This window comes from Scyliorhinus torazame, chromosome 2 (genome assembly GCF_047496885.1).
Source record: "Scyliorhinus torazame isolate Kashiwa2021f chromosome 2, sScyTor2.1, whole genome shotgun sequence".
NCBI lineage: Eukaryota > Metazoa > Chordata > Chondrichthyes > Carcharhiniformes > Scyliorhinidae > Scyliorhinus > Scyliorhinus torazame.
Window position 1 is genome coordinate 111,412,552 of NC_092708.1, and position 24,783 is coordinate 111,437,334.

General features: G+C 48.4%; 1 protein-coding gene across 1 annotated transcript in view; it reads right to left on the minus strand.

The window, feature by feature from the left end:
• LOC140407786 (ropporin-1-like) overlaps positions 1-24,783 on the minus strand; it is a 170,205-nt gene that overhangs the window by 60,054 nt on the left and 85,368 nt on the right. The gene's annotated exons all lie outside the window — the stretch shown is intronic.

Consider the following 24,783-nt stretch of genomic DNA (forward strand, 5'->3'; position numbering starts at 1 on the left):
CAATTTTTCGCGAAAGTCAAACAACAGGCTACCATGGACGGCCTGGACGAAAAGGAGCAAGTGATGCTCACAGTTTTAAGCCTCGACCCTTCAGTCGTGGCAGCCCTTCCCGACCCACAGAATGTAGGAGGAGGCACATTCCAAGAGATGCACACAGCGATCCTTGATGCGATCGGCTTAAATAAGTGTAGGCAAAAGAAGACAGAGCACCCCACAGCGTTTGCTGGACACTTGTGGATTCACTTCACAGCAGTTTTGGAGCCCGCACCCATTTGTCCCCAGATAATATGGCAAAATGGACTTGAATCCTAGTCTCCCACAGACGCAGGACGAAAAGCTTGCGCAACTTATGACCCCTCAGATGAGGACCATGTAGCGCACAAAGACTCCGTGAGACGAATAGAGTGAAGTCGATGAGGCTTTATTAAGCGTGTCTGTTCCCCCGCAGCTCGATAGTAGAATGGCCTGCGGGGGAGGTCTCCGGCTTCTTATACTCCGCCTTCAGGGCGGAGCTAGAGGTCAACGGCCAACCAGGACCCGGGATCTGTCAGCCAATGACATTAGGGCTTCCAGTCCCACATGACCCCTAATACATACTACCACATTCACCCCTTGTCAAAAATGAACCCGCGGGGTCATGCTTCGCATGGTGGTAAGGGTTTACAGGGCTGGTCCTGGGAGGAAAACATTCATATGGCAATACAGTATGTACAATTTTGTCCTGTTTCAACTATTTACAGAAGGTATCGGGAGAAAAGCAAAATGTTCTTGTGAAAAGTCCATATATTGATTTAGATCGACGCCACGAGTCGGTCGGGCGGTCTGGTCGCCCGTGTCGATCGCCTCGGCCCCGGTGGTGGTGGTGGTGCTTGTACCGGTGTCGTCGTCTCCGGGAGCCTTACGGTTTCAGCTTGGGCTTTATTCTTGGTCGGGCCTGAGGGGAGGGGAACCGATTCTCCTGGGAAGGGGGCGGTCGCAGGGTGCGGCGGTGGCAGGAAGGGGGGAGTTGGGTGAATGGTGTCGGGGAGGTGTGTGTGTTGCCGGCGGGCGCCAGATCCCGCAGGGAGACCGTGTCCTGTCGGCCGTCGGGGTACTCCACGTAAGCGTACTGCGGGTTCGCGTGGAGGAGGTGAACTCTTTCGACCAACGGGTCCGCCTTGTGTGCCCGCACATGCTTTCGGAGCAAGATGGGTCCTGGGGCCGCCAGCCACGTCAGCAGTGACGTTCCAGAGGAGGACCTCCTACGGAAGACAAGGAGACGCTCGTGAGGCGTTTGATTAGTGCTCGTACATAATAGCGACCGGATGGAGTGGAGAGCGTCCGGGAGGACCTCCTGCCACCGTGAAACTGGGAGGTCCCTGGACCGTAGGACCAATAGGACTGTCTTCCAGACCGTGCCGTTCTCCCTCTCTACTTGCCCGTTCCCCCGGGGGTTGTAGCTGGTCGTCCTGCTTGAGGCTATGCCCTTGCTGAGCAGGAACTGGCGCAGCTCGGCACTCATGAAAGAGGACCCCCTGTCGCTGTGGACGTATGCGGGGCAACCGAACAGTGTGAAGATGCTGTTCAGGGCTTTAATGACTGTGGCCGTGGTCATGTCAGAGCAGGGAATGGCGAATGGGAAGCGGGAGTATTCGTCCACCACATTAAGGAAGTATGTGTTGCGGTCGGTGGAGGGGAGGGGCCCTTTGAAATCCAGACTAAGGCGTTCAAAGGGGCGGGAAGCCTTAATCAGGTGCGCACCATCCGGCCTGAAAAAATGCGGTTTGCATCCCGCACAGATGTGGCAGTCCCTTGTGACTGTACGGACCTCCTCTAAAGAGTATGGGAGGTTGCGGGACTTGATAAAGTGGAAAAACCGAGTGACCCCCGGGTGGCAGAGGTCCTCGTGGAGGGTTTGGAGGCGGTTAATTTGTGCGTTGGCACATGTGCCGCGGGATAGGGCATCGGACGGCTCGTTCAGCTTTCCGGGACGATACAAGATCTCGTAGTTGAAGGTGGAGAGCTCGATCCGCGCTGCCGGGGGTGTTTCGCCTGGCCGCAGAAATAGCAGCGGGCGCCCCCGGTGCGACTTGGCGTTTGGACCGCGCAAGCCTGTGGGGTGTCCGGGGGGCGGGGGGTGGGTTTGTCGCGACGGGTACGTACGGAGCCCAATGGGCTGCCGCGCGGTCGGGGCCGTAGGCGTTGGTATTACGCGCGGCCACGTCTCGAGAGGCTGCTAGGGCCCCTGCCTCTGAGAGTCCTAGCGACTCTTTTTTTAGAAGTCTTTGGCGGATTTGGGAGGAATTAATACCTGCCACAAAAGCATCGCGCATTAACATGTCCGTGTGTTCATTTGCGTTCACCGAAGGGCAGCTGCAGGCTCGTCCCAAAATCAGCAGCGCGGCGTAGAATTCATCCATCGATTCTCCGGGACTTTGCCGTCTCGTCGCGAGCTGGTAGCGAGCGTAGATTTGGTTAACTGGGCGGACGTAGAGACTTTTCAGTGCTGCGAACGCCGTCTGGAAATCCTCCGCGTCTTCGATGAGGGAGAAAATCTCCGTGCTTAATCTCGAGTGCAGGACCTGTAGTTTTTGGTCTTCTGTGACCCGGCCGGTGGCCGTTCTGAGGTAGGCCTCAAAACAAGTCTGCCAGTGCTTGAAGGCTGCTGCCGCGTTCACTGCGTGGGGGCTGATCCTCAGGCATTCCGGGATGATCCTGAGCTCCATAGTCCTTTTTAGGCACGCTTAATAAATTGTAGCGCACAAAGACTCCGTGAGACGAATAGAGTGAAGTCGATGAGGCTTTATTAAGCGTGTCTGTTCCCCCGCAGCTCGATAGTAGAATGGCCTGCGGGGGAGGACTCCGGCTTCTTATACTCCGCCTTCAGGGCGGAGCTAGAGGTCAACGGCCAACCAGGACCCGGGATCTGTCAGCCAATGACATTAGGGCTTCCAGTCCCACATGACCCCTAATACATACTACCACAGACCACAATGAATAATGGGTTTTGTAGATTGTCCCGCGCATGCGAGCAATCAGTCCAAATCAAAACCGCATTTATAACACCCGATGAAGAACAGGCAGAGATGAACCCAGTTAAAGCGCACCAGAACCCCGCATGGGTAAATGAGGGCAGGAACAGCCCACCCCAGCCCAAAGCTCAGGAATGTTACAACTGTGGCCAGTTAGGACACTTTGCACGAGCGTGCAATGCGCCCCAAAAGCAGCAGATAAGCCAACAGACAGGCACCCTAAACAGGAATAGGGTAAAGCCGATCCATAGCGCTAGCGCCCGTTCAGAGAATGCAGTCATGAACGGCACTGACTGACGGTGTTCAGGCTCCCCAACTTGGGTCTGCGACACCCTTTGGGACAAGTCCGGTAGACCGGTAGTAGCAGGCAAAGTCCGGGGACAACCCGTATAATTTCTTTGGGACACAGGAGGGTCCCGCACCAGACTCAATTCCTCCACGATGTTTCAGCGAGACACGTGGCCCACTACAGACACCATCACACTCAGCGGTTTAATAGGTCATTTACAACAGGGACACTTCACAGCCCCTGTAGCAATACAAATAGGTAACATTACAACTAAGAACCCCGTAGTTTTGGTTGATCTGCCCCAGACAGCAGAATATATCCTTGGGATCGATTTCATGAGCTCCCATAAACCTTTATTTTGACCCAGTTAACAAGTGTGTTTGGAAAATGGCAAAGGCAGAACAAGCCCCCGCCACGCTCACAGTAGGAGAGTATGTAAACAGGATTAGCTCAGTAGGAGACTTCTGGTTCGACCCACAACCATTAGTGCAGACAAACAGTTTAGGGCAGTCCTGCAGGAACACAAAGCGGCATTTGCACAGCACAAGCACGACTGTGGCAAATTGGCCGGCTTTGTGAACATTACAGGTCCCAACCCTAAACCCCAGAAGCAGTACAGATTTCCCCAGGAAGCAGAGGGAGAAATCTCAACGGTAATAGAGAGTTTGTTGGATCAAAGCGTACTCAGATCAGTAGCCTCCACAAACAACGCACTGATTTGGTCCGTCAGGAAACCGGATGGATCATGGCGACTGACCATTGATGACCGGGAACTGAACAAAGTAACCCTAGCAGCAGCCCCCACCGTAGCCACGAGTCCCGAGACCATGCTCAAACAGGGACTCCAGTCAAATTTTTTTTCGGTTTTGGACATTAGTAACGGCTTTTGGTCCATTCCATTGGCTAAAGCGTGCCAGTACAAATTCGCCTTTACATTCCAAGGGCAACAGTATACGTGGACGTGCCTTCCACAAGGCTTCCACAACTCCCCTTCCATTTTCCACTGACAGCTGGCAAATGGACTAGCAAAATTTTCCCGTCCCGATTGTCTGGTCCAGTATGTAGTCGACTTGTTACTACAGACAGACACAAAGGGAGAGCACATTTCACTTCTCGCCAAACTCTTAGCACTCCTAAAAGAAATTGGTTGCAAAGTCAACCCCAAGAAGGCCCAAATTTTGAGAGAGAAAGTGATTTACTTGGGAACAGTGATCACTCATGGTAAACGCGAGATCGAGCAAAAGAGAATTGACTCGATCGTCAAATTGCCCCTTCCCCACAATGTCTCAGCCCTCCAGTCATTTTTAGCACAGGTTGGCTACTGCCGAAACCATATTGACGGTTTTGCCACTAAAGCAGCGCCCCTTTCCGAACTTCTCAAGAAGCAGGCACCTTGGGAATGGCTTCCACAGGATACAGATGCCGTGGACGCTTTAAAAAGAGCACTCAGCAGAGCCCCCGCACTACAGGTCCCAGATCCACTTTCCCCGTACGCTATCGAAGTAGCAAGCACCAACCGAACCCTTTCGGCCGTGCTCCTCCAGGAACGCCATGACCAATTACGCCCCGTAGCATACGCCTCACGTGTGTTAGACCCCATAGAGCAAGGATTTTCTGCCTGTGAAAGGCACCTGCTCGCAGTTTTTTGGGCAGTACAATACTTCGCCTACATTACAGACTCAACCCCATCACCATCCTCACAGAACACACCCCAACACAGCTATTGTTAGACGGCCGACTTAAGGATGGCACAGTCAGCCAAATCCACACAGCCCGTTGGACCCTTCTTTTACAGGGACGGGACATCACAGTAAAACCAACCAAGATCCACACCTTCCTTGCCGATAATTTGCAGTATGCAGGCACCCCTCATGAATGTGAGATCATCACCACAAAACACAACACAGGCCCATTTATTCCCAAAACAGCTCCCAGGAAAACAGGTAGTACACCCCAGAGACCCCAGCCCACAGACACGTGCGCACCCCTGAAGATTTATGTGGATGGCTCCTCTACAGTGTTAAATGGAAAGAGAATTACCGGTTGCGGTATTTACGTAGAGGACGTGCAGGGACACGCCCTAGATGAGATTGTACTAAAATTGCCAGGACACTTAGGCTCGCAGGCAGCAGAGCTGGCAGTAATCGCTTACATTGTAGACCACCCCGACTCGTTCCCGACCCCAGCAGACATCTATTCGGACAGCCCGTAGGTATGTAATAGTTTGACGGAATTCCTACCCCTGTGGGAAACTAGAGGATTTGTTTCCGCAGACGGTAAACCCCTACCCTCAGGCCCATTACTCTGACATATCTTAGAGACAGCGAAGGATTTAAAATACGGAATAATTAAGGTTCGCAGTCATCACCGTTCTTCCCCCCCAGAAATGTTAAAGCACACGCCCTAGCGATGGCAGGCTCCAGGCATGGTTATTTTTGGAAACCCCCCCGAAAGCACCACAGTACACGCAGCTCAGGTCTCACAGACCAACATTTAGGATTTAGCGAAGGCACAGAGAAACTCAGGGAAGTTTTAAAGGGAACCTTCCCAGCCCCGTATGATAAATACAAAAATGCAATAACTACACATGACGGTGTGATTTTAAAGGATGGCATTTATATAGTTCCCAGCCAGGACAGGAACCAGATCATTTGTCAGTTCCATGACAATCATGGACACCAAGGAATTGAACCCACCATAGCCCACCTCAGACCACTCTGCTGGTTGCCTGATTTAGAAACCGATGTAACGCACTACATAGAGAATTGCTTAATCTGTGCCCAGAACAATCCAAACAGATATGCGAAATAGGCTCAACTTAGTCATACCCGCCCCGTTAATGGACCTTGGACAAATCTCCAGATAGATTATATAGGACCCCTACCCCCTTGCAGAAATGGCTATAAGTATGTGTTGGTGGTCATAGACACCTTCACAAAATGGGTGGAAGCATTTCCATCGAGAACTAATACGGCCAAGACAACGGCTAAAATATTAACACATCACATCTTTACAAGATGGGGACTCCCCCGCAGTATAGAGTCCGATCAAGGCTCCCATTTCACAGGACGTGTAATGAAAAACATCCTCACGATTTTCGGCATTCGACAAAAGTTTCATATCGCATACCACCCCCAGTCGAGTGGTATTGTGGAGAGGATGAATAGGACATTAAAAGCCACCCTCAGGAAAATGGTTCAGCAGAATAACAGCACCTGGGATTCAGTTCTCCCATTTGCTTTAATGTTTCTAAGGAACACGGTATCCCCATCGGCAGGATACACCCCCCACACCCTCATGACCGGACGCCCCATGAAAGGCACAGAATATTTATTAGGATTGGATTTGGCCAGCCCCGCAGTCACAGCCCTCATGCATGAAAATGTGGTTCAACAATTGATACAGAACATAAAGGCAGCCCAACTCGCAGTGAGACTTGGAACCAGGAAGAAACAGAGCAAGGCTTGTTTCGACAAAACAGTACACGCCACTGAGCTTGCAGTAGGGCAGCAAGTGATGCTTTCCCTTTACAACCCCAGTTCATTCCTTTCCCCTAAATTTTCTGGACTGTACTCTATTTCAGACAAAGTCAGCCCCTCAGTATACAAAATTACATATCCCAATGGTAAGACTGCATGGTTTCACATAAACCAGCTCAAGGCTAATGGCTCGCAGCAAAGCCACACACACCACATCCTGCTCACAGCAGCAGACGAGCACGCCCCGCCCACAAATGACATTTTCCTACCCTCCCCCAACCAGTCCAGCCCATCCTCAGACACAACTCCAACTCCACCCCCAGAGGCACGACTCCGCCGCTCCCTTCAACCAGCAGCGACAGTGATAGCGATCACAATGACGATAGCCACAGCACACCACGATACGATTATCCCCTGTACCAGGCCCCACCCCCAGCGATTCCGAGCACGATTCCACTGATCCCTTCGAGATTACATATATCAAAGCCCATGACCCAGATCCACCGCCCGACGATTACGGATTGAAACCTAGTAGCTCCAACCTCGACAGACGATTCTGGCACTGAGACAATTTGTTAAGGCTCATCCGGAATGATGAGAGGGATCCAATTTGCCCCAAGCAGCTTTAGCACGGTTACTAGTCAAGAGTTTGGCAGCCGGGAGAAGATGATGACATAGAGTCTGACTCCCACCAAACAAATCCCTTTGCGACCCTGTTCGCTATCGAGCAGTGAACTTTCCAGATGATGGAGAAAAAGGAACCGATGGAGAGATATGGTGTCCTTTCTGATGGAACCTGTTATATGTTTGTTCGTTAGTGTTAATGTTAAGTGTTATGTGTAAACTTGAAACTTTTTCACGGCCACCACTCCTTTAACGCCCCCAGGCTGTTAATGGAACAAGTTTGTCGCCAGACAACCGTTCAGAGGAACTAGTTTGTCGACAGACACTACTCATAGCTACTCTCCTGATTCGATCACGAGAGGCAGCCCCCATGACGACCACATTCTTACCCGTTCTTGCCGGTTTCTCAGGCAGTGGAGAAACGACCCTGCCTGAGGACCCCCCTCTGGTCAGCTATGCTCGGGTAGAGCACAAACAGCATTGATCACCGACCTATTCGGGGATTCCACCCATTTCTTACCCATACGCACCCCATTTTGGCACCTTCAGTTCGAAATTCTTTTGTTTGGTTTTGGCAACCCTTAGGTTGCTTCCGTATGCTATTTACATCCTAAAACACTAGGATGGTAGATCGCACAGGCTGCGAGACAGCTCGCACAATGGAAGTATTTTTCTCGGATGTCTTGTCCAAATATTTGGTTTAAAAAAAAAATGAGGGAGTCACAGATAATGACCAATTATAAATGGAAATTGGCAACAGCACGGTGGAGCAGTGGTTAGCATTGCAGCCTCACGGCGCTGAGGTCCCAGGTTCGATCCCGGCTCTGGGTCACTGTCCGTGTGGAGTTTGCACATTCTCCCCGTGTTTGCGTGGGTTTCGCCCCACAACCCAAAGATGTGCAGGTTAGGTGGATTGGTCACGCTAAATTGCCCCTTAATTGGAAAAAATGAATTGGGTACTCTCAATTTTTTTTTTAATAAATAAAAAATAAAGGGAAATTGGCAATAAAGGACAGACAGACAGGCATACGAGATCTTAAGGAAGATAATAACAGATAGTATGCTCGTGTTCACAGAACTCCGGAACCTCAGGAACCCCAGAGGAAGACAAAGAAGAAGACCGACAAAGATGAAGACAGCCTTCGTGTTCACATGGATTTTAGCAGGATCCCTTCAGTTGCGCATGGACGCTACCCCCTGACCTCTGCCACACATGCCGTAAATGATTCCCACCCCTGCAATACACAGAACCCCGCGACAGCTAACAATACCCCAACCTAGTGTGATAAGGTTATCACCTGGTACTCACTATCATATGTCGTAGAAGCCCTCTTAGTACCGGCGATACTTTGCAGTGTCGTGCAGACACTTTGAGTCAGGAAATGGCGAAAAAGAGCCTACAGCTCTCGCACCCCGGTATACAGGATTAGGTCCCCTATTTTTGGATTCCACAAAACCCCCAAACCCCTTGACATGAATTAAAGTGCACCCGTTTCTCTTCATGTATTCCGTTAAATAAAGAAATGTAAACCTCTGTGACTGACTGCCAGGCCAGAGAAACTTGTGTTGCTGCTATTTTGTACATTTAAAATGTTGTAGATTTTTGGAATTGTTTGAGTGAAAATAGTTTATTGAGGATAGTTAGAGGTTCCAGTTTTTATTTTTCTGTAATGCATGCATTAATGTCAGAGCACCCCATAGAGTTTTATAATAATGTGTGTATTTAAAATGATTTAGGTAAAATTGTGTTGCCTAGGATAGGACAGAGTAGAGCCTGATTATGGGTGCCCCGTTTGGTCAGAGGACGAAGACGACGCAGTAATGTGATCCTTCACTCTTTGCGTTGAGGATCACAAGGACGGTGTGTAGCCATCTGGGATGGCCAAGTCCCGATTACAAAATGGACACTTGCAAAGAATGCAGGGAAAATTGGACAATATCGAAAAACCAAGCAAGTGCAAGGTCTGTCTGTTGATTAGAGCCTTAGCTCTCAGACAGGACCAGTACTGCTAAGCCATCTACATACTAATGAGCCATCCCCGGCAACATTTAGGTAAACAATGCTAAGCCAGACATCCCGGCACCAGAGGAGACTAAAACAAAGCAAACCAACGGCCACCTAGGACATGCACAGCAACCAGGGAACCCACCCCTCTACTGGAGGAAAATCGAGAGGAACGATTGGGAAACAGCCCAATTAATTGGGGCCAAGTTCAAGGCCCACCCTAAAGCACGCAAAGCCCTTTTGGGGTATAAAAAGGACTCCCCAAGAGAGGATCTCTCTCTTGGCCTTGGCTCTCAGCGAGGAGAGATCTGCCTAGCAGCTACACCTGTAGCCATGTAAAATGGCTGCGTTCCGATTAATCTGGCCAAAACCCAGTTTAAAATGGCTAACCCGAAAGACAGCTGGGAAAAGCAGCCACGAAGACACAAGCAGGCAGCTGCAGACAGGTTTGCAGTTTCAGCTCCTTGAACGTAGCCCAGATCGATACTCAGGGCTATCAACAGCCCATCAACCCAGGTATCCGCAGTTGCATTCAGGACTGTTTACACCTAATCTACTCAGATATCCACAGTTAAATCGGCTATCCCCGGGAACAATTGCAACATATTAGCAATTGAATACCGGGCCAGACCTGTCGGCGCCTGCAGTGGCCGAAACAAAGACAGGTGAGCGACCACCCCCCGATCAAGGAATCGCCTCACCATTGGACACATCGACCCCAGAGACTGGGGACAGAATCCAATCACTTGGGACTCAGGGTCAAGGGCCGCCCCGGGAGGCGGGAAGCCCCTGGGCCCTATAAAACTAAAGGTCCAAGTTCAGATCTCTCTCTCTCTCTCCTCTTCGCCTGCTCGAGACCTTCGCAAGACCAGCCACCGGCAAGTGTAAGTTTGAATCCAACGATCTCTATCCGGCAGAGACACCTAGCCACAGACCTGTAGCAGCCTTTTGAATCCCGCGGGCCAGATTTGATTGGACAAGCCATTCATTTCCCTGACCTGGTGGGCTCTTCCTAAGTTAAGTATTGGCCAGTAGTGATAGGTTTATTATATAAATAGTAGTATTAGGGTATTAATATTGCTTGTTGTATATAATAAATGACCGTTGTTTTAATCCTTACTAAGCGGTGTGCTGTGTTATTAATCATAACCTGAACTTGAACCACGTGGCGGTATCATAAAGATACCTGGCGACTCATGAGCAAAGGTGACCTAAACAGAGCAAATAGACTAAAGCTAGAAAGAGCAACATAATTGGCGACTCTGGTGGGACCCGACATAGAAGTGGAAAACCACTCTGGGAGAACCCCAACATTTTGAATTAGAATCCAATCGGAAAAAAAAACCCCACAAGTGTTCAAGCGGTTCTGGTTAATAATGCACAATTCGGAAGTGTGTATATGCATGCGTAACTAACAAGGATATAAGGCAAAACTGATAGATTTTTTGTTGCGTCAAAACTATCGGCAGTTGGTATTTCGGAAATTAGCGCAAGCCTTACCCGCATCTACCACACCACCTTAGCCCCCTGTTCCAAATTCGAACGTAACGAGCAGATAAGAGAGAGCCATGCAGGCAATGCAAGCGATGCAGCGCCTCATGAACCCCAAAGATTTTGCTGTCGCACCAGTCAGCAGCGTAGGAGCGGGACAGTGTCCCGTTTGGGAAGTGGAAATCCGCAAAATTCTGCAGGGCAAGGATGGCCCGTGTGGAAGGATTTCTGCAGTAATGACGACTCAGGTCCTGGAAGTATAGGGCATACTTGGTGGGAGAACCTGAGTGAGATCCACAGAAAGAGTTTAGCAAAAGCGCGCAAGCCAATGGCAATTGTGTCCTGTCTGGCACAATTGCGAGGCACAGAGGAGGTCATCAGGACGCTCCGCAAGGAAATAGAAGGCATACATCGGATGAGTAAAATCGATGTATGCGAAATTGAGAAGGATAACCAGGAATTGAAAGGGAAATTAGCAGCAAAAGGCGAAGAGGTGGCTGACGCCAAACGGGGTCACCAATCTTGTCTGGCGCACTTGAGTAGTTTCCAGTCACAGTATGAGAAGCTTATAGGACCTGCAGCGTGCAATCCTGGTAAAGAAAGAAACAGAAAACCAGTTAGAGAAGCTCCAGAAACAATGCAGTGATCTCAAGGCAGCCTTGAGAGCGCTCCACGCCACAACAACGGAACAAAGGCAGAGTACTTTAGACCATGCAATGTGCCGAAAGCAGGTTGCAGACTTGAAAGCACTGCTTTCTGTCCAAAAGGGATTTCAAGAAACCTTTGGGGAAAGTTTAGAACAGGAAGACAGCCCTGATTGGGAAGAATTGCAAGAGACAGCGCAGCGATATGTTCAGGGAGCATGTGCGCAGGGAAAACCCCAAAGGAGGAAAGCACCCCCACCCCCCACACAACAGATAATACAGGCTCCCATGAACCCTGTAACAACCCACCGCACCGCCACAGCAGACGAGGCGGAGGTCTTATATTCCACCCCCCTCACAGTGACCCAATTACGGGACGCGTGTGCCAAAATCACACCGTTCCTCCCCGCTTCAGACTCACACCATTTCTTTGCCACCGTCAAACACCAGGCAACCATGTACGGCCTGGATGAGAAAGAGCAGGTAAAGCTCACGGTCCTCAGCTTAGACCCATCGGTCGCAGCAGCCCTTCCCGACCCACAGAATGTAGGAGGAGGCACCCTTGCAGAAATGCATACCGCGATCCTGGATGCGATCGGGTACAACCAGGGCGACCCCGTAGACGGTCTGAATAAATGCAGACAGAAAAAGTCTGAACATCCCACAGCGTTCGCAGGACGCTTGTGGATTCATTTTGAAGCCGTTTTCGGCAACGTAGATCGTGCCCATTTGTCCGCAGACAATACGGCCAAGTGGACCCGCACCCTTATCTCCCATGCCACGGAGGCAGGACAGAATGCCTGTAGCAATTATGACCCCTCGGAGGAGGCTCATAATGAGAAGTGGGTGGTCAAAAGATTGTCCCGCGTTTGGGAACAAGCGGCTCACAGTAAATCAGCCACTAGAACACCCGAGGAAAACCAAGCCGCCGCAGACATGCAGGCAGTAAGAACCACTCTCCACAACCCCGCCTGGGTAAACGAGGGAACGAACAGCCCCCCAGCCAAACCGCAAGAGTGCTACAATTGCGGAAAATTGGGACATTTTGCTAGAGAATGCAATGGCCCTAAGAAACCACAGAGTGCCCAACCGACAGGCACTCTCGATAAGAAAAAGGCAGAGCCCATAGCGACCGAGAACTGAGGTGTCCACATGATGATTTAAAGGAGACACTTGGTGAAAAGTGTTGTCCTTTCTGATGGAACCTGCAGAATGTTTTACGTTGTCTGTCTGTTTGTTAAATGTTTTATGTTGTCTGTCTGTTTGTTAAATGTTGTTCGTCCTACAGGAGAATTTTCTCACCGCCCCACACCCATTCACCTGAACTTTTTAACTTTCCCACTGACACCCACCACGGCCACATGCCCATTCGACCGATACCTCTGAGGACTTGCCTCAGACACCCACCAGACCAGACGCCCGATCGTAGCTACTCTTCTGATTTGATGGTAGAATCAGAACAGTAACCCCACCATGATGACTACATTTTTGTCTGTTCTTTGGTCGCTCAGGCAGTGGAGAAACGGCGTGAGGCCCGCCCTGCCTGGGGACCCCCCCCCCCGTTGGTCAAAAATGCTCGGGTAGGGAAGATACGGTATTGGTAGCCGTCCTACCCGGGGACTCCACCCAAATCGTACCCATCGCGGCCCACACGCACCTCATTCGACCTTTTCTTTCAAAAACAGTTTTATTTTATTTAGGCAACCTTTGGGTTGCTGCCACATGCTATTTACATCCTAGAACATTTGGATGATTAACTTAGCACTGGTCCACCATTGGGAAATGTGCTGTGTCCAAACATTTATTTTGAAAATAAAATGGGGGGGAAAGTCACATGCTGTGACCAATTATAAGGGTTTAATTGGCCCCAAGAAGGACAGACACACTAACACACCAGATATTAAACTGAAGTATTTACACACACTACGCTTGTCTTACAGAACTCCAGAAGCTCCAAGTCTGGAGAAAACCAGTAAACAGAAAAAGGAAAAGAAAGAAGACAGCCATGAGGACTCCCTTCTTCGTGCTCAACATATTTATTATGGACTTTTGGTTGCACGGGAACGCGGACCCCATCACTCCAAACCCCTTTACTGTTAACACTTCACGGCCCAGTAGTACCGAGGGCCCAGTCACCAACCACGCTGCATTATCCTGGTGTGCCAAGTTCATAACTTGGTATTCCCTATCATACATCATTGAGGCACTGTTGGCATTGGCTATACTCAGTTGTACAGTACAGACCATGCGCCTCCGCAAGTGGAAAAGGAGAGCGTACCGCGCTCGAACCCCGGTCTATCGGATCCAATCCCCGATATTCAGCTACAACCAGACCCCAGACCCCCGCGACATATGAATAATAAAACATGCACTGGCGGGGTTTTTTTTTCCTGTAAATAAAAAGAGAATGTGTGGAAATGTATGATCCTGAGCTTGACTGCCAAGCCAGGAAAGAATATATTAAATGTTGTAATCATCATTGTACAGAGAGATAAGACTGTAAGTTTGAAGAATTGCTTAGGTAAAATTAGAGGTTCCCAGTTTATTTTTTTCCAGACACATGCCCCTGCCTGACATCGCGCCCTCAAGAATTGTTTAGGTAAATTTTTGTGCATAGCTAGGGTCAGAGTAGTGGCCATGTGGGAGGTGCCCCCTCCAGTCGGGAAACGAAGAGGACAAAATGTATGTGATCCTTCACGCTTCGCGTTAGGATCACAAGGCGGGAATGTAGCCATGTAAAATGGCTGCGTTCCGATTAATATGGCCAAAATCCAGTTTAAAATGGCTAACCCGAAAGACTGCTGGGAAAAGCAGCCACGAAGACACAAGCAGGCAGCTGCAGACAGGTTTGCAGCTTCAGCTCGGGGAACGTAGCCCAGATCGATACTCAGGGCTATCAACAGCCCATCAACCCAGGTATCCGCAGTTGCATTCAGGACTGTTTACACCTAATCTACTCAGATATCCACAGTTAAATCGGCTATCCCCGGGAACAATTGCAACATATTAGCAAGAATACCGGGCCAGACCTGTCGGCGCCTGCTGTGGCCGAAACAAAGACAGGTGAGCGACCACCCCCCGATCAAGGAATCGCCTCACCATTGGACACATCGACCCCAGAGACTGGGGACAGAATCCAATCACTTGGGACTCAGGGTCAAGGGCCGCCCCGGGAGGCGGGAAGCCCCTGAGCCCTATAAAAGTAAAGGTCCAAGTTCAGATCTCTCTCTCCTCTTCGCCTGCAAGACCAGCCACCGGCAAGTGTAAGTTTGAATCCAACGATCGCTATCCGGCAGAGACACCTAGCCACCGACCTGTAGCAGCCTTTTGAATCCCGCGGGCCAGATTTGATTGGACAAGCCATTCGTTTCCCTGACCTGGTGGGCTCTTCCTAAGTTAAGTATTGGCCAGTAGTGATAGGTTTATTATATAAATAGTAGTATTAGGGTATTAATATTGCTTGTTGTATATAATAAATGACCGTTGTTTTAATCCTTACTAAGCGGTGTGCTGTGTTATTAATCATAACCTGAACTTGAACCACGTGGCGGTATCATAAAGATACCTGGCGACTCATGAGCAAAGGTGACCTAAACAGAGCAAATAGACTAAAGCTAGAAAGAGCAACACACCAGACCAAGTAAGTTCCAAGTCAACACACGCTACGAGATAGACGCTCCTAGTTGCTATCCTGTAAACAGCTCAACCCAGCAGCCTCAGAACCGAGCAATGGCCATTGTTCCTCTGACTGAGTGGGCACCCGAAGCTAAGTGTAGGCTTTTAGTAATAGTGATAGTTTAGGTTGTAGAGTTTTCCGCATGAGTAGATTTGACTGTGTGTAAATAAATGAGCATTGCTTTTGAACTTACTAACTGGTGTATCGAGTCTTTGATCAGTATTCGGTTTTGAACCTTGTGGTGGTGTCAAAAGATATCTGGCGACTCTTGAGCAAACGTAATTAAACAGAGCCAAATTAAGAGACAAAGTTAGCAACAATGGGAGCTGCCGCCATTAAGGTGTTTAGAATGCTGAGACACCATTTTGACTTCCTCAACCTCGTGGAGGATTTTCACGCCGTTTGTTTATAGAAACTCAAGGTACTAATTTTTTTTTGTTCTTGCGATATGCACTTTTCTATTGCAGTTTTTAGAGTTAGATCATTTTGTTGTATAAGTGTTTCCCTTAAACGTTCATCACATAGTCCATAAATTAATTGACTTCTGATGATAGAGTCTCTTAAATCAGCAAAATTACAGCCATGTGCTATTAACTTGAGGTCTGTAACAAAATTAGTGATTGACTTGCCGTTTCTCTGGAACCTATTACGTAAGTTAAATCTTTCCAGGATTTCATTAGACTGCATTTTACTGTGTTCTTCAAATTTTGCGATTATCACTTTAAATTTAGTTCTGTCTTCACCTTCCAAAGGAGTTATAGATCTCTACAGCTTACTGACTTGCTGTTGCTAGTAGCAGTGCTATTCTCCTTTCTTCAGAGGCTGTATTTAAATCATTAACTGCCATATATATTTGGAATTGTTGTTTAAACATTTTCCAGTTACCATTTAAGTTACCAGTAGTTTTCAGCTGCCGTGGAGCTTGAACGTGGTCCATTGAATTGGTTGGTCACTGAGGATCCAAATGCTGCGAAGTCTTCCACAGTCGAACAGTCGGTATTTTATTTTCTTTCTTTTTTCGCTAACCTAATCTAACTAGTACTGTTGTTTTAAAGCTAACAATCCTGGTACCATGTTTTATTGCTCTGTTATGCTATGATATACTACTGAATGTAATATATGTTACTCAATGCTGTTGCTGATGAGGTTTTCTGAATTTTGATGGATAAAAACTCGAAGTCCAGTAGTAGCAAAAGTTTTATTGAGTAACTAAAACAATAATTGTGAGTTCTTCACTTTAATATTAATACTAGTAGTAAGGTTGACAATATCTAAATACAGTAACTATGTTTAACTACACTAACACTCTGAGCTCATCTATACTCCTGCTCTCTCATCACAGTACACCCAAAAGAGAGAGAGGCACAATGCGGATGCTTTTACACCCCTGTTGGTACTGCCCTCTAGTGATCATCTGATGCTACTGATTACACATTAACCCCTTATGTACATACACATACAGAGATCACTACAATACCCAGGCCACTCCCTCACAAATGATGCCAGTTCTTAATCATGCACATGTAGTTATTATTGAGTTAGCGGGGAGAACTGAATCAACAGGAGCTCATTATCAGACTCTGATGGGCCCACATTCTGCAACCTTAAATTCTCACAATCATTGAAGAAACTGGCAGCACAATGGAATCAAGGCTGTCTATAAACTGCGCAAATGAACATGTGCTGAAAGTATATATAATGGTTGTACACCTGTACCACGTGTTCCTTCAAAACATCCTTACTTTTCTTTTTCCATTTCTATGTGTAATTGCAGCCCTGATATCCACAGCTGAGGTGGAGGCAGCCTGCTGACTGCTATACCCTGTTGAATGTGAGGACTTTGGCAGTTGTCCTTTGGTAACCTGAAACCTAGTGGCCTGGCAGATGCACCCTCCATGGCCTGACCTGCTGGAAGCGATGGAGTCACTGGCAGTGTCCTGCGCTCAAGCCTCCCACCAGTGTGCGTGGCTTGCAGTCCTCCTCCCAATGGGTGCCTGATGGCATCTCCCTGACTTCTTGAGGAGAAGGGGCACTTGGAATGAAGATGAGGTACCACAGACCCCGCTTACCTAATCACTTCTACACTGCATCAACAGCTAGAGTGATGGAGATCAGGTCTGATTGCATATTTGATGGCCATGCTGTGTTCCACTGGGCCTGGGTCTCCAGGATGTCTGCCATCCTTTGCAAATAGGATGCCAAACACTGGAACCATGACAGCAAACAGAGAACGGATGGACTTATGATGACAGACAAATAGTCCATGGGAGAGTATATTATGGACTCTGATAAGTTGTATAAGAGATTGACAAAGTTTGATATAGAGATCTCTGAGTCTGAGCTTGCATTCAAGTTACATGATTGCGCACAAATTTTGTATATAGATAGATTTCTGGTACTGATGGAGATTCATTTTCATGGAAAATACTTTCTTTTTCACCAAATGGCAGCTGCCCTAGATACTTTTCTGGAAAAGCAGTCATATCCAACTCCTTGCAGATCAAATGCAGGCAACTCTGCAGCAATACAAAGAATGGAGGACTCCATGGTTGCTGAATTTCAAGATCTCCTGAATTTGATACGCAGGCACAGTTTCAAGAAGGGGGGCTGGAATTTCCGCAGCCCGCCCTAAAATCGTGATTTTGGCACGGTGGCGGAGAATCCAATTTCACGCCGAAATCGGGCTCGGCGCCGGTCCAGTGATTCTCCAGGACCCAAGAATCGGCATGATCGTGGAGTACTCCGCACAGCTGGGTGCCCATTGTCAGAGGCCAGCCCAGTGATCCTCCGCTCCCGACCGGCCGAGTTCCCAACAGCGTGGAAATAACCGGCTATTGCCGTTCGGGGTGCTCGCGGCCGCCTTGGTGGGGGGGGGGGGGGGGGGGGGGAGAATTGCACACTGGGGGGGGCCTTATAGGCAGCCGGGGGACAGATTGGCGCTGTCAGATCTTCGGGCACTCGGCCGATCAGGGGGCTCTAATTTCTATGTCTGCCTCCGCGGTCTGAGTCCGCCATGGCGCTCAATGCAACCGCTGCAGACCGCTGCCGTGCGCATGCATCGACTCAAAACCAGAAGTGCGGGGACCTGTATCCACAGTTAAAGCTGCATGAATTACTCTGGGTCCCTGCTAGCCCCCTGCAGGTCATTGAATCAGCTCCATGTTTTCCCAGGAATCTTCAGAGTAAAACGCCATAGCCCCATTTTGGGAGAATCCAGCCCGGGGTTGCTGATTGGTGGCTTGAAGAGGGTCACACTTTTAACCAATTGGACAATCAAGACAAAAAGGTCTGGATTGGCATAGGTCTTGAATCCTAGAAATGCATGAGGAATGAGTAACAGGTGTTTTTGTTGTGATTCCAAATATCAATACGCAAAGAACCTGAAACATAAAAATCAACAATGTTCTTGACAGAATTAGAACAGAATTTAAGGTTGGGAATCAGGGCCAGGATTCTCCGCCGCTGGGATTCTCCGTTATACCGGCGCCCGGGGGTTTCCCGACGGCATGGGGCTGCCCCACAATGGGAAACCCCATCGACCGGCCGGCGTAACAGAGAATCCCGCCGGCCGGTTGGGCGAAAATATGGCGCGGCAGGGCCGCGAATCCCGCCCCAGGCTTCTGTGGCTTTCAAGTATCATTGGGTTGGAAATAAGACAGCACAGGTCAGATGTTATTTTATACCAACAATCTTATTTAGAAAGTGTTAACCCTGTCACAGTGAATTGTGTCTTGTCCTCACAAAAAGATGCAATGCTTCCAAAGCTGAGACAGAGCAGCTGCAAGATCTAATTGAACAATTGAATTGGCTGGGCACATGGACAAGACCGGATTCAAGTTTTGATGCCTAAGAACTTAGTAATGATGCATTCGTAGGTGGAGGTCATTTTACATGTGAACAAAACATAAAAAAATTTAAAGATGCAGAAATGTGCTGAAATCTCCATCTTGAGGTGACCCTAAGAATTTAAAATCAATTGTTTTTGGTGATGCCTATCATGTAAACATTGTGCTGGGTTTTCAAGCACAGCCGGTTTTATGATATTTCTTTTGGGAGAAAGTGGAAAATGTTGTCCCTTGGCTTTGGAAGCCAAGAAAATAAGGAGAATAGTAAAATGTACCGTGGCTGGTGAGAGCCTTGCACTTATTGAGGCAGTTGACATGGCATTTTGTAAATCAAAGTATAGAGGAAATTCTATATCAGGAAGATGCCAAAGAAATGGTACTAATAAAATTTTATATGGACAATCGTTCCCTTTGGGATAATGTGCACTCCACAAAGTGTGTGAATGAGAAGCGATTATATCATGAGACAAATGATGGTGAAAAAGGAAATCTTCAAACTTTATTAGGCAAATACCAGCCATTGGACTGAGGTGGAGATGGTTGACAGCTTCAAATTCCTAGGTGTGCACATCGCCAACTATCTGTCCTGGTCCACCCACATCGACACTACGACTAAGAAAGCACAACAGCGCCTATACTTTCTCAGGAAACTAAGGGAATTTGGCATGTCCACATTGACTCTTAGCAACCTTTACAGATGCACCATAGAGAGCATCCTATCTGGCTGCATCACTGCCTGGTATGGCAACTGCTCAGCCCAAGACCATGAGAAATTAGAGTCGGGTACACAGACCAGCCCATCACATGAACCTGCCTCCCATCCATTGACTCTGTGTACACCTCCTGCTGCCTGGGGAAAGCAGGTAGCTTGATCAAAGACCCTGCCCACCTGGCTTATTCACTCTTCCAACTTCTTCCATCAGGCAGGAGAAACAAAAGTCTGAGAACACGCACTAACAGATTCAAAAACAGCTTCTTCCCTGCTGGTTTCAGACTCCTAAACGATCCTCTTATGGACTGATCTGATCTCTTCACACATCTTCTCTACTGAGTAATACTGCACTCCTGTATGCTTCACCCGCGCCTGTGTCTACGTATTTACATTGTGTATTTATTTTTGCTCTATGTATTTTTTTTCATGTATGGAATGATTTGTCTGGACTGTACGCAGAGCAATACTTTTCACTGTACCTCAGTACACGTGACTATAAACAAATTCAAACCCAAATCCAAAATCCATTAATAATCTGCTCGATTTACCAAAATAAATGCTTCCAGTGAGAGGTTATTAGGAGTCTTCGAAGAGGGATGATTCTTGAGAGTGGATGGTTTTATGAAGTCATGGAGAGTCCACACAGAATTGTATCAAAGAAACGTAGCTTTATTTACAAGGCTATAATACACAGCTCCCAGTAGTTTCCAACCGAGTCCTAACAGTCGATGCCGAATTAGCCGACTTTATATACAACATAGAACATAGAATATAGAACGATACAGCGCAGTGCAGGCCCTTCGGCCCACGATGTTGCACCGAAACAAAAGCCATCTAACCTACACTATGCCATTATCATCCATATGTTTATCCAATAAACTTTTAAATGCCCTCAATGTTGGCGAGTTCACTACTGTAGCAGGTAGGGCATTCCACGGCCTCACTACTCTTTGCGTAAAGAACCTACCTCTGACCTCTGTCCTACATCTATTACCCCTCAGTTTAAAGCTATGTCCCCTCGTGCCAGCCATTTCCATCCGCGGGAGAAGGCTCTCACTGTCCACCCTATCCAACCCCCTGATCATTTTGTATGCCTCTATTAAGTCTCCTCTTAACCTTCTTCTCTCCAACGAAAACAACCTCAAGTCCATCAGCCTTTCCTCATAAGATTTTCCCTCCATACCAGGCAACATCCTGGTAAATCTCCTCTGCACCCGCTCCAAAGCCTCCACGTCCTTCCTATAATGCGGTGACCAGAACTGTACGCAATACTCCAAATGCGGCCGTACCAGAGTTCTGTACAGCTGCAACATGACCTCCTGACTCCGGAACTCAATCCCTCTACCAATAAAGGCCAACACTCCATAGGCCTTCTTCACAACCCTATCAACCTGGGTGGCAACTTTCAGGGATCTATGTACATGGACACCTAGATCCCTCTGCTCATCCACACTTCCAAGAACTTTACCATTAGCCAAATATTCCGCATTCCTGTTATTCCTTCCAAAGTGAATCACCTCACACTTCTCTACATTAAACTCCATTTGCCACCTCTCAGCCCAGCTCTGCAGCTTATCTATATCCCCCTGTAACCTGCTACATCCTTCCACACTATCGACAACACCACCGACTTTAGTATCGTCTGCAAATTTACTCACCCACCCTTCTGTGCCTTCCTCTAGGTCATTGATAAAAATGACAAACAGCAACGGCCCCAGAACAGATCCTTGTGGTACTCCACTTGTAACTGAACTCCATTCTGAACATTTCCCATCAACCACCACCCTCTGTCTTCTTTCAGCTAGCCAATTTCTGATCCACATCTCTAAATCACCCTCAATCCCCAGCCTCCGTATTTTCTGCAATAGCCTACCGTGGGGAACCTTATCAAACGCTTTGCTGAAATCCATATACACCACATCAACTGCTCTACCCTCGTCTACCTGTTCAGTCACCTTCTCAAAGAACTCGATAAGGTTTGTGAGGCATAACCTACCCTTCACAAAGCCATGCTGACTATCCCTGATCATATTATTCCTATCTAGATGATTATAAATCTTGTCTCTTATAATCCCCTCCAAGACTTTACCCACTACAGACGTGAGGCTGACCGGTCTATAGTTGCCGGGGTTGTCTCTGCTCCCCTTTTTGAACAAAGGGACCACATTTTCTATCCTCCAGTCCTCTGGCACTATTCCTGTAGCCAATGATGACATAAAAATCAAAGCCATAGGTCCAGCAATCGCTTCCCTGGCCTCCCAGAGAATCCTAGGATAAATCCCATAAGGACCCGGGGACTTATCTATTTTCAGCCTGTCCAGAATTGCCAACACCTCTTCCCTACGTACTTCAATGCCATCTATTCTATTAGCCTGGGTCTCAGCATTCTCCTCCACAACATTATCTTTTTCCTGAGTGAATACTGACGAAAAATATTCATTTAGTATCTCGCCTATCTCTTCAGACTCCACACACAACTTCCCATCCCTGTCCTTGACTGGTCCTACTCTTTCCCTAGTCATTCGCTTATTCCTGACATACCTATAGAAAGCTTTTGGGTTTTCCTTGATCCTACCTGCCAAATACTTCTCATGTCCCCTCCTTGCTCGTCTTAGCTCTCGCTTTAGATCCTTCCTCGCTACCTTGTAACTATCCATCGCCCCAACTGAAACTTCACACCTCATCTTCACATCGGCCTCCTTCTTCCTCTTAACAGGAGATTCCACCTCTTTGGTAAACCACGGTTCCCTCGCTCGACGCCTTCCTCCCTGCCTGACCGGTACATACTTATCAAGAACACGCAGTAGCTGATCCTTGAACAAGCTCCACTTATCCAGTGTGCCCAACACTTGCAGCCTACTTCTCCACCTTATCCCCCCCAAGTCACGTCTAATGGCATCATAATTGCCCTTCCCCCAGCTATAACTCTTGCCCTGCGGTGTATAATTATCCCTTTGCATCATTAACGTAAACGTCACCGAATTGTGGTCACTGTCCCCAAAGTGCTCTCCTACCTCCAAATCCAACACCTGGCCTGGTTCATTACCCAAAACCAAATCCAACGTGGCCTCGCCTCTTGCTGGCCTGTCAACATATTGTGCCAGGAAACCCTCCTGCACGCACTGTACAAAAAACGACCCATCTAATGTACTCGAACTATATCTTTTCCAGTCAATATTTGGAAAGTTAAAGTCTCCCATAATAACTACCCTGTTACTTTCGCGCTTATCCAGGATCATCCTCGCCATCCTTTCCTCTACATCCCTAGAACTATTTGGAGGCCTATAGAAGACTCCCAACAGTGTGACCTCTCCTTTCATGTTTCTAACCTCAGCCCATACTACCTCGGAAGATGAGTCCCCATCTAGCATCCTCTCCGCCACCGTAATACTGCTCTTGACTAGCAGCGCCACACCTCCCCCTCTTTTGCCTCCTTCTCTGAGCTTACTAAAACACCTAAACCCCGGATCCTGCAACATCCATTCCTGTCCCTGCTCTATCCATGTCTCCGAAATGGCCACAACATCGAAGTCCCAGGTACCAACCCATGCTGCCAGTTCCCCTACCTTATTTCGTATACTCCTGGCATTGAAGTAGACACACTTCAAACCACCTACCTGAACACTGGCCCCCTCCTGCAAAGTCAAATCTGTGCTCCTGACCTCTATACTCTCATTCTCCCTTACCCTAAAACTACAATCCAGGTTCCCATGCCCCTGCTGCATTAGTTTAAACCCCCCCAAAGAGCGCTAACAAATCTCCCCCCCAGGATATTTGTGCCCCTCAGGTTCAGATGTAGACCACCCTGTCTGTAGAGGTCCCACCTTCCCCAGAAAGAGCCCCAGTTATCCAGAAATCTGAATCCCTCCCGCCTGCACCATCCCTGTAGCCACGTGTTTAATTGCTCTCTCTCCCTATTCCTCATCTCACTATCACGTGGCACGGGCAACAACCCAGAGATAACAACTCTGTTTGTTCTAGTTCTGAGCTTCCATCCTAGCTCCCTGAAAGCCTGCCTGACATCCTTGTCCCCTTTCCTACCTATGTCGTTAGTGCCAATGTGGACCACGACTTGGGGCTGCTCCCCCTCCCCCCTAAGGACCCGGAAAACACGATCCGAGACATCACGTACCCTTGCACCTGGGAGGCAACATACCAAACGTGAGTCTCTCACGCTCCCACAAAATCTCCTATCTGTGCCCCTGACTATCGAGTCCCCAATTACTAATGCTCTGCTCCTCTCCCGCCTTCCCTTCTGAGCAACAGGGACAGACTCCGTGCCAGAGGCCCGTACCCCATGGCTCACCCCTGGTAAGTCTCCCCCCCCCCCACAAGTATCCAAAGCGGTATACTTGTTTCTCAGGGGAACGACCGCAGGGGATCCCTGCACTGACTGCTTCTTCCCAGTCCCTCTTACAGTTACCCATCTATCTCCAATCTTTGGTGTAACGAATTCCCTGAAGCTGCTATCTATGACCCCCTCTGCCTCCCGAATGATCCGAAGTTCTTCCAACTCCAGCTCCAGTTCCCTCACTCGGTCTTGGAGGAGCTGGAGATGGCAGCACTTCCTGCAGGTAAAATCAGCAGGGACACTAACGGCATCCCTCACCTCAAACATCCTGCAGGAGGAACATTGCACTCCCTTCCCTGCCATCCCTCTAACTTTCTACCAAGATCTGGCTAACAACTAAATTAAATTTAAAAAAATAATAATAATAATAATAAAATATGGTACTTACCTCACAACAATGGGTTTTATTATTAGGTTAGAGGAGGAGGGCGGGTGGGAGACACTACACGTGTAGTGTCTCGGGTTTACTCTCCACCAGAATTTATTGGTGAGGGTCTTCCCAGAAGTCCGCGGGTCGAACTTCCTGTTCCCGCCTTAAACACTAAAATTTAAAAAAAAACAGCAAAGAGGGACCGAAAACGGGACCAGGTAAGTGTTTACTGCTGAAATTGACTAGCCTGCTCCTGTGAAGGTCTCTCAGAAATTACTAACGCACC